Here is a 17,858-nt window from a genome sequence, read left to right as displayed (position 1 = left end):
TACATCATCATCAAGTCACGTCAATAATATTGGTTGATGTGAAAATTGCTGACGTACACAGATACAGAAGACTAACGGTTCTATTAGTCAAAATAGACTTCAAGAACTAGGATGATATCCCTAAACAACTTCGAGGGCTAAATTGATACTAAAACATCATAAGAATAAAAATAATAAATTGAGTAATTATATAGTAGTAAAAATAACCCTTAAGTAAATTATTTACTTGGGAATAAAGTGAATCAATCTTTAAAAATAAGATTTATGACAGTTGTCCTACAATAACTCTCATAAGTTTAAATAATTTCATTTCTCTCGTAAAGAGAATACTCTTAAAGTAATAATCAATGAAGATCATGAGGATAATTTTCAAATAATATATTTATATAGGATGATGTTGTCGAGTTCGACAAGCATGGTTGAACACTGTTAATGATGAATATTATTAAATTAATTTATAAAACATTAAATTATAAAGTACTAAACATATAATTATAAATTAGTTAAAAATCTAAATGTAATTTAATTAAAATACAATAGTCATAAAACATTAGTTTTTTACGATAAATTATACCATTGACCACCTAACTTGTCACACCCCAAATTTTAATTTAAAATATATTTAATTTAATTAAGGGACCAAAATGGATTGTTTTGAAAATTCTGTGTTAATGGAAAAATATGTGTGGCCTAGGGATTTTGAACATGTTGAACTATGTTTTGATATAACAATTTAAGGCAAAATGTTTTTGGACTTGAATTGAATTTGCAAAATATTTTTGGATTTGAATTGAATTTATTCAAAGTTTTCAAAAGGTTTCAAAAATAATTCAAAGTCCATTAAATTCGGATTTGAGCAAAATTGCTAAAGGGTGTCAAAGTGCATCCATGCATCCCTGCAGTGCATCCATGCATATGCACTAATGCATCGATGCATCAGGCAATGCATCCATGCATCCAAACATCGAATGCAATTAGTGCATCGATGCATCCTTGCCATGCATCGATGCATCCTGCCATGCATCGATGCATCATGCCATGCATCCATGCATCCTGCCATGCATCCATGCATCAAGGCTGCAACGGCTAGTAACGGCTAGTTTATTTGAATTTAATGAAGGGGTATCGATGCACCTTGATCATGCATCGATGCATCATGTTATGGGCAGCCTTTTTTAGTAGAAAAATCATCCCCAAACGACTCCAAAACATCCGCAACGGCTATATACAACATCAAACACGTTCCAAGCTATAAATACAAGTTAAGGACACTTGAAGAAGTAAGAGAACAACTATCCAAGCAATCAAACACAAGAGAAGAGTTTTTCATTCTTATTTCATCTTTCTCTTGTAAATATTTTGTTCTTGTGAGCTCAATCTTGTAAACACCTACCTTAGAGAGGTTTTCTTGTTTACATCTTTTATCCTTTTGTAAAAGGGGAAATGTTCTAGCTTATTCCGTGTAAAAGCTAGGGAAAGGTTCTAGTTTAGCCCGGAAAAACTAGGGAGTTGTAAGGTTATCTCTTTGTTAACAAAAGAAAGAACAAATTAGTGAATTTGTTGGAAAATCCTTGGTGAGGAGCTAAGGTAGTGGATGTAGACTTTGATTGAGAAAGTCGAACCACTCTAAATCGTTGTGCAATTTTCTATCTTTCAATCTCCTTACTCCCTAAATACAAAACCGTTCCGACCCCTCTTTGCAAACCTTTTCGGTTGTCTATTTGAGCGTCCAAAAATCCTAACAATTGGCATCAGAGCCTAACTCGTTAAGAAGGTTTAACCACCTTGAGACGGTCCTAGAAGACGCTATACCAATTCCCGACACAACCGAGAAGATGGCTTCCACCTCCGGCTCGTTCCACATGGAAGACTCCCTACCAACCGATAAGCCTCCATACTTCAATGGAGTCAACTATCGTCATTGGAAGAAATTAATGAAAGTATTCGTCCAATCCAATGATCTTGATGCATGGGAGATAATCGAGAACGGCTACTCTTCTCCAAAGAAGAAGGAGAATAAGCGGAGTGACAAAGAACGGAAGAAAGCTCAACTTAATGTCAAGGCCATGCACATGGTGTTGTGTGCATTTGGTCCTGAAATCTATGAAGGAGTTTCTTCATGTTCAAGTGCCAAGGAGCTTTGGAATAAGCTCGAGGAAATCCATGTAAACAAGAAAGAAGAACCAACAAAGGTGGTGTCTCTATTGGCTAATGAAGAGCCCGAGGTATCTTCTAACTCAAATGAATTTAATTCTTATACGTTGTAACCACCACAGACCGATAAGGGTAACCAGATCCGATCTGGGGTGTCACATTTGGGCCACCGGAGCGACCCATTGTAAAAATAGCGGAAAATTTAAAACTTTTATTGAAACGTGTAACTTATAAAATTAGTTTTCATTATTTAAAAATAAAACAGATTTTTAGACTCATATATATAAATCAAAATACAATTACATGCCCCCTAATCACATGTACCATACTCTGCAACATCGTCGGAAGAACTCCCTTACTGAAGTCGATAGATGCACTGATACAATTCTTTTAACCTGAAAATGTGAGTAATAGAGTGAGCTTCGAAAAGCTCAGTAATACAGAACTACCAGATGATGCTGAAAAGCGTGCAGATACAGATAAACATACTTTCCTTATTGGTTCAGATATTTACAGATCTTTATGTTGAGCAGAGATCCTACGGATAATCCAGGTAGTAACAAATAGTATTCATTTCAGATGGAAATATTTCGGATGTCTAGGTTCAGGAGATCAGAATAGGTTTTCTAGTGTGTTCCCGAAAAATTCAGTAAAAAGATACAGATCTTTTAATATATATATATATATATATATATATATATATATATATACCCCCATCCGTTCACATCATAAATGTGTAGGTTCCCAGAACCATACACCTAACCGCACATGCCATTTAGACCCTGAGCACAAAGCCGAGGAGTCTGCAGATAATCTTCCTCCAACAATAAACCCCCAGATAAAACATTTCTCCGTCGGTAAACGGAGATATCAGAAATCAAAACATAATTCAGATCAGATATCAGAACAGAATCCAGGTTAGGAATCAGAACAGATTTCAGATCAGATGTCAAAACAGAATTCAAATCAGAAATCGAATAAAATATTCATATAAGTAGGGAACACACCAGAGTTTACAAATATTATTCAAAGGTACTGGATAATCTTAGCAAGTAGAGAAATATGGATCTTCAGTATACCGATAGAATGTCGGAATTTAGAATCACTATTGTAACTGACAGAATCATCAGTTATTCAGAATGTGAATTATCAGGATCATATCTTATTCGGACAATTTTCAGATGTTGTACGTAATCAGAAGGGTATTCAGAGTCCTTTGCATCCATGTCAATTGATCGGATAATCGAACAACTTGAGAACGAAGATTCAGAACCTTAACAATCTATGTCGACTGGTCAATTCATTTTCCTTCCAGGGTATTTACTCTTTAATACCACAAATTCTTGTTCATATTTCATTTTCGAAATTAATGTTGAATAAATCTTCTAATGTCTTTATTTCATGTTCACGCTTTCACCATATCATGAAATACTGACGTACTTGATTTTTTAATTCATAATCCATAAGAACATTACATCATATATGTTCATTAACATTTCCAGATTCATCCAACTCACTTATTCAATCCTCAGTCCTTGTGGTTACTTAATTTATTTAGCATTCAAGTCCATTCCAGATACTTCGGGATTTTCCAGAGTAATTCAAGCGTTCCTGATTTTTCAGACACATGTTGTACTTCCGTTCCATTCAATTTGGTCTTTGTGGCTGATTTATCGAGCAAACGTCCAATTCTTAGTACTGAATGCGATCCAGAGTTGAACTAAGTTGAATACTTCCAAAATTTATCATCGAGTCAAACTTAAGAAGACGAACACACATTCCAATAATATCTATGCCATTCAGGTATTGATATAGCTTTAGGGTTGATCTACTCACTTAAATTGTGTTCCATTACTTTTAAAGGTAGGCTAATACCTATGCTTATTTGGATTCCTTAATTAATCTAAGGCATTTGCTCGGTATAGGTCATGCGGGTATTTTGGTAATTTTGGTGTTTAGTTTTATTCCATTCATTTCAGAGCTCGAGGATATCCAATCATTCCTGAGCTTGGTGATATTCTTGGGTCATTTTCATTACAAGGGTATTTTGGTCATTTTACAGATCTACGGTATTTCAATCTTTTCCTTCCATCAGGTCTTATTATTTAATTAAATCTTATCATTTACTTTAGTCCTTTCGAACAATTCTGACAGCAAAATACCCCCATTAAATTATTCTTCAAGTATTTATTCATTATTCGGATATTTTCGAGTCAAGTGTCTTCTCAAATTTTACAAACGGAATATCATGAATTTTCTGTACAAAGACAGGATCTTAACAATTAAATTCTTACTTAATCGAGTTAAGTACAAATCCTCAAAGTACTTTCTCATTCAAGGTCAATTCAGACTATTTTATCTCTCAAGGGCATTTTCGTAATTTCTTAACCAGATAATTTCGATATTAGCTCTTAACGAAAATAATTATAATTTAAAGATCCTATGGTTAATTGCTTTCTCCAACATTCTCTAATCTTGAAAAGATTCCTTAACAGACTTCTAGCATCTTGCTCAACTCCTCTTGGGTTAAAACCCGGTTATCCAAAATATCCAAGTAAAACTAACATTTCTTATGCACCTCAATATTTTTTTATCAGATCAATATGTCTGTAAAAACCTCTTATCCAACTTCCATATTCCAATATTGTCTTTTTTATAACACAAGGGTATTTTTGTAATTTTACCCTACCGGGGTATTCTCATAATTTCTCATCCAAATACCTTTAACATTTAACCTTTGATGAAATAAATTATAAGTTACAGATCCAGGTTGATTTCTTTATCACTAAGCACATAACTTGTAATTTAATTCTAACAATCCCTTAATTTCTTATAAAACTCATCTGAACCATAATCAATTACTGAACCTTTTTACCGTATTCAGATCGAGTGTAGAACTTCATTAATTACCCATATGAGACCAAACATTTCCATTCATGCATTTACCAATACCAACATGTTCTATAAAGCATAAAGAGGTAGTAAAGTATTACCTCGATTTCTGTGCAATACTGATCGACCATAAAAATTCCATTCGAACGCCTTTGATCTTCAATTCAACTTCCAATAATTCCTCAGATACATATCAACATAAATTATATCAGAAACGGAGCATAATTGCGATAAACGGATCGAATCGGGTGATAAATCAGTGAAAGACGGCTTACTGGGTTCGAATTTGGTGAAACGGACTTCGGATTCGGATTCAGGACGTCGAAAGCATAAAATATGACTTTTCAGAAATTTGGAATTTTCGGTCAAAATCAAAGTCAACGGGTTTGACTATGAATTTCGAGGCCTTCGGGTCTGAATTTTGAGAAAAAAACTGCGGAATCGGATTTAGAACGTCGAAAAATGTCAGGATAAGTATACTCGGTCAAAAACAAAGGTCGTTTAATGCTCGGTCAAAGCCAGTCAAAGTTTTGGTCAACAGTGGTCAATGCCGATCAACGGTCAACGGTCAACGGTCAACGGGTCGGGTCGGGTAAACGGGTCAGGTCGGGTTGTGACCGGTCAAAACAGTTCCAAACCGGTCAAATCGGTCACTTTTTCCTTCCCCTCGCACAGTGGCGGCGCGTGTGGCCGTGTGAACACTGCTAAAATCCCAGAAAAATTTCTAAAAAATTATTTTGAGCGATTTTGAGATACTTACAAAGCTCGGTTCACAAATTTTAACGGCGGAGAGCTCAATTTCAACAGATCGAAAACTTTGACTGCTTCACCTCCTTACGCGCCGCCGTCGACGGAGACCAAGGATAAAACCGATGAACTCGGAACGATGCAACGAACACGATGGTGCGGGAGGTGTCGTAAACGGATGACCCGATCGTCGTGAATCGATGAAAAACCAACTAAAATCGAGTTATTACCGACGATACTTCCGACTGAAATTAACGACGAACGGAGATGATTCACGACGAAATGTTTGAGGGGTTTTGTTCCTCGGTTGACAATGAACACGATTGTGGTTTCGGCTCGTCGTTTGAAGGTCGGACGGCGAGTAAATCCGAGATCGAAGTAGGATGAACGGGGGAGAAAAACTGGAAAATAATCTGCATAACACACGGGGAAATGGGTTTATAATATCTCTAAAAGAAAAATGGTTAAACTATGAGTTTAGCCACTGAATTTCCTGCACTTTATAAAATGATCTGCCAACTTTAGAACTTTACAATTTAATCCCCTGTTTCTTACAAAATACCAAATTAAATCAAATAATTTATAATTTCTTAAAATTTAGCCCCTAAATTGGGGTATTACAATTCTCCCCTCCTTAAAAAGAATTTCGTCCTCGAAATTCATTCATGTCACATAATTGCAGAAATAAAACTTCCATAAGTTATTTCATATCTTCACGTAACTTTTATATAAATATGGATCCTTCACTAATCCTTAACCAGCTGAGCATACATTCTTATCATAACTTTTCCTCATTTCAATAAAAGAATCCGAACGAAAAGTTCCTTGAGTAATCAATTCAGTCTTTGTCATGAGAATAGGCTCATAGAGCAGTAGCATATCCCAATTTCATTTCTGGAGTCGGGTCAGCATTTTTCGGATAATTAACTCACATGGCTCGTGAGGTTCTTTAAATCATTTAGACAGATGTTACTGGTATTTCTTTTTGTACAAGTATAGCCTTAACATATAGAAACTTCAGTTTATTCGTTATAGATAGGGACTCAGCCTTGGAGTTCCGGCTCAGAGAGGTACGATTGCAGTCTAGGGGCATGTACTGATCAGACATATTTTGACATTTGACCGGCCGGTCTATCTTGAAAAATTTTGACTCAAACCATAGCTCTGATACCACTAAATGTAACCCCCCAGACCGATAAGGGTAACCAGATCCGATCTGGGGTGTCACATTTGGGCCACCGGAGCGACCCATTGTAAAAATAGCGGAAAATTTAAAACTTTTTATCTGAACATATAAACTTATAAAATCAGTTTTCATTATTTAAAAATAAAACAGATTTTCAAACTCATATATATAAATCAAAATACAATTACATGCCCCCTAATCACATGTACCATACTCTGCAACATCGTCGGAAGAACTCCCTTACTGAAGTCGATAGATGCACTGGTACAATTCTTTTAACCTGAAAAGGTGAGTAATAGAGTGAGCTTCGAAAAGCTCAGTAATACAGAACTACCAGATGATGCTGAAAAACATGCAGATACAGATAAACATACTTTCCTTATTGGTTCAGATATTTACAGATCTTTATGTTGAGCAGAGATCCTACGGATAATCCAGGTAGTAACAAATAGTATTCATTTCAGATGGGAATATTTCGGATGTCTAGGTTCAGGAGATCAGAATAGGTTTTCTAGTGTGTTCCCGAAAAATTCAGTAAAAAGATACAGATCTTTTAAACCATATATATATATATACCCCCATCCGTTCGCATCATAAATGTGTAGGTTCCCCAGAACCATACACCCAACCGCAAATGCCATTTAGACCCTGAGCACAAAGCCGAGGAGTCTGCAGATAATCTTCCTCCAACAATAAAAATAAACCCCCAGATAAAACATTTCTCCGTCGGTAAACGGAGATATCAGAAATCAAAACATAATTCAGATCAGATATCAGAACAGAATCCAGGTTAGGAATCAGAGCAGATTTCAGATCAGATGTCAAAACAGAATTCAAATCAGAAATCGGATAAAATATTCATATAAGTAGGGAACACACCAGAGTTTACAAATATTATTCAAAGGTACTAGATAATCTTAGCAAGTAGAGAAATATGGATCTTCAGTATACCGATAGAATGTCAGAATTTAGAATCACTATTGTAACTGACGGAATCATCAGTTATTCAGAATGTGAATTATCAGGATCATATCTTATTCGGACAATTTTCAGAAGTTGTACGTAATCAGAAGGGTACTCAGAATCCTTTGCACCCATGTCAATTGATCGGATAATCAAACAACTTGAGAACGAAGATTCAGAACCTTAACAATCTATGTCGATTGGTCAATTCATTTTCCTTCCAGGGTATTTACTCTTTAATACCACAAATTCTTGTTCATATTTCATTTTCGAAATTAACGTTGAATAAATCTTCTAATGTCTTTATTTCATGTTCACGCTTTCACCATATCATGAAATACTGACGTACTTGATTTTGTAATTCATAATCCATAAGAACATTACATCATATATGTTCATTAACATTTCCAGATTCATCCAACTCACTTATTCAATCCTCAGTCCTTGTGGTTACTTAATTTATTTAGCATTCAAGTCCATTCCAGATACTTCGGGATTTTCCAGAGTAATTCAAGCGTTCCTGATTTTTCAGACACATGATGTACTTCCGTTCCATTCAATTTGGTCTTTGTCGCTGATTTGTAGAGCAAACGTCCAATTCTTAGTACTGAATGCGATCCAGAGTTGAACTAAGTTGAATACTTCCAAAATTTATCATCGAGTCAAACTTAAGAAGACGAACACACATTCCAATAATATATATGCCATTCAGGTATTGACATAGCTTTAGGGTTGATCTACTCACTTAAATTATGTTCCATTACTTTTAAAGGTAGGCCAATACCTATGCTTATTTGGATTCCTTAATTAATCCAAGGCATTTGCTTGGTATAGGTCATGAGGGTATTTTGGTAATTTTGGTGTTTAGTTTTATTCCATTCATTTCAGAGCTCGAGGATATCCAATCATTCCTGAGCTTGGTGATATTCTTGGGTCATTTCCATTACAAGGGTATTTTGGTCATTTTACAGATCTACGGTATTTCAATCTTTTCCTTCCATCCGGTCTTATTATTTAATTAAATCTTATCATTTACTTTAGTCCTTTCGAACAATTCTGACAGGAAAATACCCCCATTAAATTATTCTTCAAGTATTTACTCATTATTCGGATATTTTTGAGTCAAGTGTCTTCTCAAATTTTACAAACGGAATATCATGAATTTTCTGTACAAAGACAGGATCTTAACAATTAAATTATTACTTAATCGAGTTAAGTACAAATCTTCAAAGTACTTTCTCATTCAAGGTCAATTCAGACTATTTTATCTCTCAAGGGTATTTTCGTAATTTCTTAACCAGATAATTTCGATATTAGCTCTTAACGAAAATAATTATAATTTAAAGATCCTATGGTTAATTGCTTTCTCCAACATTCTCTAATCTTGAAAAGATTCTTTAACAGACTTCTAGCATCTTGCTCAACTCCTCTTGGGTTAAAACCCGGTTATCCAAAATATCCAAGTAAAACTAACATTTCTTATGCACCTCAATATTTTTTATCAGATCAATATGTCTGTAAAAACCTCTTATCCAACTTCCATATTCCAATATTGTCTTTTTATAACACAAGGGTATTTTCGTAATTTTACCCTACCGGAGTATTCTCATAATTTCTCATTCAAATACCTTTAATATTTAACCTTTGATGAAATAAATTATAAGTTACAGATCCAGGTTAATTTCTTTATCACTAAGCACATAACTTGTAATTTAATTCTAACAATCCCTTAATTTCTTATAAAACTCATCTGAACCATAATCAATTACTGAATATTTTTACCGTATTCAGATCGAGTGTAGAACTTCATTAATTACCCATATGATACCAAACATTTCCATTTATGCATTTACCAATACCAACATGTTCTATAAAGCATAAAGAGGTAGTAAAGTATTACCTCGATTTCCGTGCAATACTGATCAACCATAAAAATTCCATTCGAACGCCTTTGATCTTCAATTCAACTTCCAATAATTCCTCAGATACATATCAACATAAATTATATCAGAAACGGAGCATAATTGCGATAAACGGATCAAATCGGATGATAAATCAGAGAAAGACGGCTTACCGGGTTCGAATTTGGTGAAACGGACTTCGGATTCGGATTCAGGACGTCGAAAGCATAAAATATGACTTTTCATAAATTTGGAATTTTTGGTCAAAATCAAAGTCAACGGGTTTGACTGCGAATTTCGAGGCATTCAGGTCTGAATTTCGAGAAAAAAACTACGGAATCGAATTTGGAACGTCCAAAAATGTCAGGATAAGTATACTCGGTCAAAAACAAAGGTCGTTTAATGCTCGGTCAAAGCCAGTCAAAGTTTTGGTCAACAGTGGTCAACGCCGGTCAACGGTCAACGGGTAAACGGGTCAACGGGTCGGGTCGGGTAAACGGGTCAAAACAGTTCCAAAACCGGTCACTTTTTTCTTCCCCACGCGTAGTGGCGGCGCTTGTGGGCATGTGAACAGTGCTAAAATCCCGAAAAAAATTCTAAAAATTATTTTGAGCGATTTCGAGATACTTACAAAGCTCGGTTCACAATTTTGAACGGCGGAGAGCTCGATTTCAACAATTCGGAAACTTTGACCGCTTCACCTCCTTACGCGCCGCCGTCGACGGAGACCAAGGATGACACCGACGAACTCGGAACGATGCAACGAACACGATGGTGCTGGAGGTGTCGTAAACGGATGACCCGATCGTCGTGAATCGATGAAAAACCAACTAAAACTGAGTTATTACCGATGATACTTCCGACTGAAATTAACGACGAACGGAGATGATTCACGGCGAAAGGTTTGAGGGGTTTTGTTCCTCGGTTGACAACGAACACGATGGTGGTTTTGGCTCGTCGTTTGAAGGTCGTACGACGAGTAAATCCGAGATCGAAGTAGGAAGAACGGGGGAGAAAAACTGGAAAATAATCTGCATAACACACGGGGAAATGGGTTTATAATATCTCCAAAAGAAAAATGGTTAAACTATGAGTTTAGTCACTGAATTTCCTGCACTTTATAAAATGGTCTGCCAACTTTAGAACTTTACAATTTAATCCCCTGTTTCTTACAAAATACAAAATTAAATCAAATACTCTATAATTTCTTAAAATTTAGCCCCTAAATTGGGATGTTACATACGTTTGATGAGTTACAAGATGCTTTTAATAGGTTATATTCGGAGTTTGAGACCATGAACTCCAAATATAAGAAAATGATTTCAAAATTTAAAATCGAGAATGATTTTCTTTTGAAAACAAAAATAGATTTTGAAAGCCAAAATGAAATTTTGAAAAAGGATTTAGAGCTTTCAAAAATAAAAATTGAAAGTTTTGAAAAAGAAAATTTTGATTTAAAAGTTAAGCTTGAATGCTTAACAAAAGAAAAAGAAATCATTTTAAATAATTCATTCAGTTCAATAATGACAATATGTTCACATGTTATTATCATGGTCATAAGGAACATACTTGTCCTTTGAAGAAAGGAAAGCGTTTTAAAATTAAACAAGTATGGATTCCTAAGGGAACAAGGGGCATTGAAACTAACGTTCAAGGATCCAAAGCAATTTGGATACCAAAATCCAAATAAATGTCTCTTGTAGGTGTGTGGGAGCAATGGTGATGAAAGTGATGATATTCAAGATGCTCTAGCCACACTTGAAAAAGGAATGGGTAACCTCTAAGCTTAATGCTTTTAATTTTGGTTATTTGGTTGCTTATTTGATTTTAAGCATGCATGAGTTTTGGTTTTAAATAATTATGCATCATTGTTTTAATCTCATGTATGTTGAAAATATGATTATGATGAACATTTTAAAGTTATATTAATTTTTGAGAATTTTTAGTTCATCATAATAAATTTTGGTCAAAATTGGTTTTAAATGTTAATGATTGATATCAAATTTCAAAATACTTTGATTTTATAAATTTTAATTTTTGGCCTAAATTTGAATGTTTATGCATGTGGTCTAAATGAAAATGATATCTCTCTAGCAATTGATATCAAATTTTTAAAAATGCATAACATTTTTGGAAAACTTTATGCAAATGCACTTAATTTTAACAATTGGTATTAATATCAAATTTCAACAATTGGTATTGCATAAAGTATTTTAGACTTGGATATATTGAATTTCATGTGCCTCTAACATGTTTGTTATTCTTTGTACAAATTCAATATTTTGTTTAAGTGTCATGAACTTAAAAGCTAAATTTTGTTTGGAATGCATTTATTGAGGGGGAGCTTTGATTTTTCAAATGATTTTTAAATGTCAAATTTACTACTTACTCTCCAAAGTTATTTTGAACTTCAAAGATTGAATTATTTTTTATATAACAAAAAGGGGGAGAAGTTTGGTTTGAAAAATTCAATTTCTTAATGAAAAAGGGGGAGCATAACATTTTCATATATTTTCCAACAATTGGTAACAATTGATATCTTTTTCATTAAACAATTTATTAAGGGAGATTTTTGCCAAAAACAATTTTTCAAATGTTTTGTTATATCAAAAAGGGGGAGATTGTTGAACTATGTTTTGATATAACAATTTAAGGCAAAATGTTTTTGGACTTGAATTGAATTTGCAAAATGTTTTTGGATTTGAATTGAATTTATTCAAAGTTTTCAAAAGGTTTCAAAAATAATTCAAAGTCCATTAAATTCGGATTTGAGCAAAAATGCTAAAGGGTGTCAAAGTGCATCCATGCATCCCTGCAGTGCATCCCTGCAGTGCATCCATGCATCTGCACTAATGCATCCATGCATCCAAACATCGAATGAAATTAGTGCATCGATGCATCCTTGCCATGCATCGATGCATCCTGCCATGCATCCATGCATCAAGGCTGCAACGACTAGTAACAGCTAGTTTATTTGAATTTAATGAAGGGGTATCGATGCACCTTGATCATGCATCGATGCATCATGTTATGGGCAGCCTTTTTTAGTAGAAAAATCATCCCTAAACGACTCCAAAACATCCCCAACGGCTATATACAACATCAAACACATTCCAAGCTATAAATACAAGTTAAGGACACTTGAAGAAGTAAGAGAACAACTATCCAAGCAATCAAACACAAGAGAAGAGTTTTTCATTCTTATTTCATCTTTCTCTTGTAAATATTTTGTTCTTGTGAGCTCAACTTGTAAACACCTACCTTAGAGAGGTTTTCTTGTTTACATCTTTTATCCTTTTGTAAAGGGGAAATGTTCTAGTTTATCCCGTGTAAAAGCTAGGGAAAGGTTCTAGTTTAGCCCGGAAAAACTAGGGAGTTGTAAGGTTATCTCTTTGTCCTTAAAAGAAAGAACAAATTAGTGAATTTGTTGGAAAATCCTTGGTGAGGAGCTAAGGTAGTGGATGTAGACTTTGATTGAGAAAGTCGAACCACTCTAAATCGCTGTGCAATTTTCTATCTTTCAATCTCCTTACTCCCTAAACACAAAACCGTTCCGACCCCTCTTTGCAAACCTTTCCAATTGTCTATTCGAGCGTCCGAAAATCCCAACAGAACCCCTAACCTATTGCATGGTCGACCATGCCCCTACCAATCAAGCTAGGCTACTATTTTGATTAGAAATAATAAAATTTTATTATATATTTAATAAACTGGGTGTTAACCTATTTTTCAAACCCTCAGTGCTGATGAAATCCCAAACTCTGAACCCATTTTCCCCCAAAAACAACACCCACCGTTACCATCTTCAACCATCCACCATTGTTCCAACCGTACGTGGCATTCACTGACACCACTAGTTGAATCGACATCTTCCCGCGACATGATCCTGACCGTCGGAACATCAAAGTTGGTCACCGTTCTTCAAGAAGAAGGTAGAAACCCGTTCGTGCTCTTCTTCGTCGATTCTCCCCCTCCTGACGACGGTGCACGTCATAGGATGTTAAGTTTTCTAGGTAGACCGGCCGGTCGAATATCATAGGATGTCTGATCAGTACATGCCTCTAGACTACAACTGTACTTCTCTAAGCTGGAACTCAAAAGTCGAGCTCTTCTTTGTAATGAGCTAACCTAAGTTTTCTATCTGTTAGGGCTCGACCTATGCATAGAGGAATACCAATAATGTTTGTCCAAATTCTGTAAAGTGCCTCACGAGTAATGTGAGAGTTACTTATCCGAGAAATTCTGACCTGACTCCAGAAATGAAATCGGGATATATTACCGCTCTATGAACCTAACCTTGTAGCCAAGGTCGAATTGATTCCACAAGGATAATTCTGTTCAAATTTTTTTTTATTGGAATGAGGGAGAATTTTGACAAAAATGAACATTTAGCTGGTAAAGGACCCGTACTTCTGTAAAAGCTACCGCCATTTCCAGTGAAGACGTCGCCTCAACCCAATCAAAACCCCTCTGACTGATCCTTGAATGGTATCACCGATCATTGTGGAGAAGCTGTTGAAGTTTTGCTTAAAACCTCCATGTCGCTTCAATCTTTCCTCGATTTCGGTCGCCCAGGTCATCGGCTCACCTCACCGCCTGCACCATTGAACTCCCCACCTTCGTGTGCTCAAAACCCAACTAGTGGGTCACCATGCCGTCGTCGAGGTAAGAGTTTCAACCATTTTCTTTTGATTTTGATGATTTTAGTTTGTTTTAAACGTTGTTATGGCTTGATTTTGATGTTTATATGATCTCGGAGTGCTCGACTACTGCCCCTGACCCCATCGCTACTGTCACATGACGCCACATGCCACCCGCGTGCGCGTGTGGCTCATCCCCTGTCTTAGAACCTCCTAGAACCAGTTCAAGTCAACTCGAACTGGACTAAGTCAACTCGGACTGAATTGAGTCAACCTAAACTGTAACATCCCAAAAACCGGGTCAGTGACTAAAATGTAAAATTTGGAAACCTTGTGCTCAATTCCGAAATAAACTAAAAGTTCAGGGACTTAAGTAAAGGATTTTTTTTGGATTAAATAGTAAAGATGGATTAACTAAAGGGGTAAAATGGTCTTTTTATAGGAAAGATTTTTTATTCTCCCTTTTTTAGTAATATAAACGTGGGAAATGTGAGAAACAACCAGAGTTCTCTTCTCCTTTCTTCTTCTTCATACGTGGGAGAGCAAGGCAAAGGTGAGAGTTTTATTAGTTGATTATTATTTGAATTTTAAGTTTGGTTTTGATCTTTAGTTGATGGATAAACATAAGGAAAGCTTGGGTTACGGTAAAATCAAAGAATGGAGGGGTTAAGAGAGATTAAAGATTTGGAGTTTTTATATGAAACTTTGGAAAAGAATTGATAAGTAGAATTTGAAGTTAAATTTGACTTGTCAATGGTTAAATTAAGAGATTTGGAGTGATAGAATTGGATTTAGAACATATAGAAAATTTGGTATGATTCTTGAATTACATATGGAAGATAGGATTTTGAGGTTTAAGATGAAATAAATGATTATAGATTGGTTTAAGTATGTGTACTAGAGTTAAGAATGAAAAGGGGATGATATAGGAAGTGTTGAGCTAGAAATGAAGTGATTTTCGAGCTAAAAATATGATTTCTGGGCAAGGGGAATCGGTACCCATTCAAGGGGAACCGATACCCCTTCAAACAAACAAAAATTTCCAGAATGTCATGAGGGAATCGATACCCCCATAGTAGGGAACCGATTCCCCCTAAAGGAAAATTGTAAATATTGGTGTAATAAGTTTGTTTAAGTTGCTAGTATCCAATTACAAGGTGTAGGTATCTAATGATTGCCTCAAAATGTACATTTATGTAGATTATGTGCGTAAAGTAATTCCGGAACATTTGACAAGTAAGATCGATCAAGGGAAAGATAAGAGATTGAAATTGACTAGTGAGACCAAGGTGAGTGCATACTAGTGATATGTAGTGTTTAATGGAAATAAGACTTGCGATGAGTCAATTTTCTAGAGTAATATGCATGAAGTCATGGACATGATTATGTGTTGTTATAATTATATGTGATTATCTGTAATACATTGATTGTATGTATGCATGACTAAAGATAATGATATGCTTTGTATATGTTATGTGATTATGAATAGGTAGAAAGGAAACAAATGATGATATAAAAATCTATTATAAGATATATGATATGAAAATATGATAGTGAGCTATGTGAGATATGAATATAAAATCATATGAGAAGTGAAAAGAATTACATGAAAATAGACTAAGTGATTACATGTATATGTGAAAGAAGCTATATGATACGATCTATGTGATTACATGCAACATATGATATTAGATATATGTTTACACATACATGTGGTATGTGATAGAAGAGAATGAACATGTGATTATAAGATCAATGATTACATGTACATGTGATACGTGACTGAAAGGAAAAGATATGTGTTTATAAGAGAAAGAATATGAATAAGTAATGTGAACTGTTATAAATGATAATGCCCATGTTATGTGATATGAGAGCTAGGGGTATAGTTGGCATGCCAAGAGTCGAGGGTTTTACCTATGTCTTTCGAGACATATGGACAGTATACCTATGTTCTAAGGAACATATGGACAGTTTACCGAGGATCTTTATGACCTCTGGACAGTTACTGAGGATCTTTATGACCTCTGGATAGTTACCGGGGTCTTTGTGACCTCTGGATAGGTCCTTCGGGACATTTATATGAGCTGTAGTGACAGCATAATAGTGCACAACCTCAATGTACTCACATACCTTAAGTTCTCAACAGTGTACATGGGCTCATAAAGATATTTAATAAGTATATTGAATATGATATGTATATGCGATTTGTTATATGTAATAGATCACAGGATTTATGTAAGGATGTTAAATTGCAAGGATATATGTACATGTGAGTATATGTTATAGAAATTTCATGATGAGTATATGGTAAGTTAAAGGGATTAATGATAGTATTCACAGATGTATGCCTTTTATTTATAAGAAATGATATATGGTTATATTATATGTTTTATATGCCTCACTAAGTCATCGACTTAGCGTGTGATTGTTTCACACGTAGGTATGGAAAGCGAAAAAGAGAAATAAAGAGGAACAAGACAGGTCAGTTACTTCTTACCGAAGATCAGATCAGAAAAGATCTCTTGAATTAGATGTATTCTGTACATTGCAAATAGTTGGCATGTAATTAATGTTTTTGAATTGTATATGCTCTGATAGGTTTTGTCAAAACATTTAAGCTCTGAATAGTTCTGGAAATATTTTGAATAAGTTACATGTACAAAAGTTTTAAATTACTCACTATTTTATACGAATAAATGTTTGAAAAGTCAATGTGACACTTCGGACTCGTATCCGGGTCGGATACTGGTTGGGGGTGTTACATAAACTGCTCTGACCTGTTGACTTTGACCTACCCGTTGACTGTTAACAAGACTCATTGACCAATTTGACCGTTGACTTTGACCAAAAGTCAAAATTTTTGAAAAGTCGTATTTTATGTTTTTGACGTCCTAAGTCCAAATCTGAAGTCTGTTTTACCAAATTCAAACTCGAAAGCCTCCGAATTGAACCGTTAAACTCGAATATGCATATGTAATTTAAGTATTTATTTAAGTGATTTAATTAAGTACATCTTTAATTCAAGGTTAAGGACTAATTTATGTTATCCTATATTAAGGTACCCGTGTTTCTTCCGACCGTTCGTCTGCGAGAGCCCGTGATTACTCGTTTTCATATAGTCGAAGAGCATTGTGAAGTTGGTGCTCAATAGATCTACCAGACTGATTCATGTTCTCTGGTTACTGTTTTTACTGAATTTATATATGTTGGAACTCTGATTTCCTTGCTACTGTTAGTTACTATTTAAAAACTATTCTCTTCGGGATACTTTAGGATCTGGTAGGAAGTCTCTGCAGGTTCAGCTCCGATCAAGCTGGTAATTTCATAACTTTGATAATGAACCTATTTTGAAACTTAATTATATGTTTTTAT

Source organism: Hibiscus syriacus, unplaced genomic scaffold (genome assembly GCF_006381635.1).
Source record: "Hibiscus syriacus cultivar Baekdansim isolate YM2019G1 unplaced genomic scaffold, ASM638163v2 tig00110821_pilon, whole genome shotgun sequence".
Lineage (NCBI taxonomy): Eukaryota > Viridiplantae > Streptophyta > Magnoliopsida > Malvales > Malvaceae > Hibiscus > Hibiscus syriacus.
Note: the sequence above shows the minus strand (reverse complement) of the source record.